The sequence below is a fragment of the Triticum urartu genome, chromosome 3 (assembly GCF_003073215.2).
Source record: "Triticum urartu cultivar G1812 chromosome 3, Tu2.1, whole genome shotgun sequence".
NCBI lineage: Eukaryota > Viridiplantae > Streptophyta > Magnoliopsida > Poales > Poaceae > Triticum > Triticum urartu.
The window spans coordinates 608,266,757-608,269,732 of record NC_053024.1 but is presented as its reverse complement, the minus strand read 5'-3'; positions in this window follow the sequence as shown (position 1 = coordinate 608,269,732).

Below are 2,976 nucleotides of genomic sequence, written 5' to 3'. Positions count from 1 at the left end.
ATTCTTTGGTGCAGAGATTTGGAGGCATGTTGTAAGGGATAACAAGCACTGGCCACATGCTATATGTGGCGCTCTGGTGGCCAAATGGGTTAAATCCATCTGAAGCTAAGCGAAGTCTAATGTTTCTCGGGTCATCAGCAAACTTTTTGTGTTTGTGATTGAAGCTTTTCCACTCACTACCATGTGATGGATGGCTTATTATATTCTGATCTCTGTACTCCTGGTTCCTAGAATGCCACAGTACATCCTCTCTTGTTTCAGCATCATGAAACAACCTCTGCAATCTTGGTGTAATTGGAAAATGTCTCAGAACATTATGAGGAATCCTCTTCACAGCATCGCCATCTTTCCATCTTGATGATTTGCATTTCGGGCATTCACTTAAGTTGGCATAATCCTTCCGGAACAGAATACAATTATTCTTACAAACATGGATCATATCATATCCAATTCCAATTGCACGAAGGAAATTCTTCATTTTACTGTAGGTGTGTGGAAGCTCAGACGCATCTGGGAAAGCTTTGTGGAAAGCAGCCAACATCGCATCGAATGATTTGTTGGTCATCCGCTTAGATGTCTTCACCTGAAGAAAGGTGACCATAGCTGATAATACTGACAGCTTAGTTCCTGGGGTGACAGCCATGTTGCATTGTTCCAACATGCGGGCCCACCGTTTTTCATCTACAGGTGAAACTTCACGGAATGCACGAGCATTTTGTAGCATTGTTTCAATGTTGGTCAAACTCACTGGCTCCACCTCCTCCTCCTCCTCCTCCTCTTCCACCTAAGCATCAGGCAGATCAAGATGGTGATTTGCTGCTTCCACGTAGTCAATAACATTGACGTTCATAGCTTCACCATGATGAACCCACCTAGTATATGTGACCGACATCCCATACAAGTGTAGATGATTTTGCAGAGTTGACTGGGGTCTTGTATCTGAATTCATACAACTGCTACATGGGCAGAGCACATCTGATTTCGGACCACCGTACTCAGCTCTGATAAAGTTCATGAAGTTTTCAACCCCCTCGACATATGCAGCGGAGAATCTTCGAGCAGAAGTTATCCAAGTCATGTCCATCTGTTAGACATACAAATTAGTTCTTCTACTAGATATTACAGGAAAAACATATATGCTTTTATATGAAGTCCAGAAAAAATACCTAGGTCGATGTCTAAAGCTATGGCAAGATATTTGGACGAGCAGATCTAAGTAATGAAATATATGTAAAGCTAATTCAGCAAAAAGATTTGAGTGCTAACTTATGGCAGGTTGTTTCAGCAGTCAATGAGGCCGAGCACACAGCCATCAAACTATCGAAGGCCATCGCAACAACAAAGATCGAGTATAAAACGGTGTAGAGCTATTTCACCTAACAGATTGGCTACTAGACCATGGCAATCTACGTCACAATAAATATATGGCAGGATATTTTAGAAACTAATCGGCCTTGGCATGCCATCTCAGCTAAGTAGATTGAGTGCAGAACAGGGCAATGAAGCTTCTTAAGAAGAGCATATTGACTGTAAACTACTTCGGCAAACAGTGAGATTAACAGCGTCTATCAGCTAACATTCAGCACTACACCGACATGCATGGGGCCTCACTCTAGAATGCGTGTATCGTGGGAGAAGCTGACCGCCGTGCGTCTCCACACGAATATCGCCAGCGGTGGCGGTGCTGACCGCCGTGCGCCTCCACAAGAACGTCGCCAGCGGTGGTGGCGCGGCTAGAGGATGGCAGTCTACGAGAGTGTACTATGGGAGCGAGAGGATCACCGTGCTTCCTCCTCGACGAACCACGGCGCCGACATATCGGTGCGGCGGGGAGGGCGGCTTTGGCGGAGCGAATGGAGTGGAGGGGGACGGGGGGAGGGGGTTTGGGGAATATTATTGGCTAGTTGACCGAAGGGCGGTTGAATCTAGGATCTGGGGGGAATTTTTGGGTGGGGGAGGATTTTCATGCGGTGGGCGGGGGGAGTTTGGCGCATGGTCGGTTTATCCAAGTGAAGTCCCACGTGTCAGTGAAGAGGCAAGCTGAAGCGCGTTCCTTTGCGTGAGCCGTGTGTAGGACCGAACGTGTGTGGGGTGCAATGCGACCGCGATAGGGGTGTTGTGAGTGTACGGCCTTTTTTCCTTCTAAACTAGGTGCTTCGCCCCCTCAAAAAAACTTGTTGCTTCGTGCGATCCATCGATACTACTACTAGTAAACCGGTAATCCTGACTAAAACGGCGCTACCGGGTCTTTTCCCGCGCGATATGCTGGGAGGTTGGCTTAGTTGGGTTTTTAGGACGAGTAATGCTACACCTTCATAATCCCAATTACGTAATTAACGTGATGTGAAACATGTGAGCAGTTGATTGTAGATTGGGGGGAGGGGCCCACCACCATGAAAATTAGGGGAGGAGAGAGAGAGGCAATTTACGTTAACTATTTCATAGGTTCCCATAGATGTAGAAAGATGTGAAATGCGTGAATGTGTAGTGGACGTACTATTGGAGTGCCTAAGATAAATTGTGTATGTATAGACCCTGTGTGTTTATTTTACTTCGCATGTTAGCTCTGTCTCGATTCAATAAAAAGCAGAGTTGGTGATCATGGTGTGCATGTCATCCTGCAATATAGGCCGTCCGATCTATATCTAACGTATAGGAAGGAAACTATGACAATTTACCCGCACTCCTCTCCACATTTGCAGATAAGGCCTTCCCTCATTCATCCTTTTCTCCCACAAGATCATGATCTTCCATGCAACGCGCGGGCATCTTGCTAGTACTCCTACAATATACTATATTATTGTGAAAGTTCATATACACCGGCCAAGATTAATGCAAACACGGCAGATTTTCATTACATTTCAAACTATTATAGGATAGAAAGATAAAAGAAACCCGACCCTAAACCTATTCTACAGCGGCGACAGACGTCCTCCATCTGTGATCTCTATGTACGGGGCGGGGTTCAAGACCCGT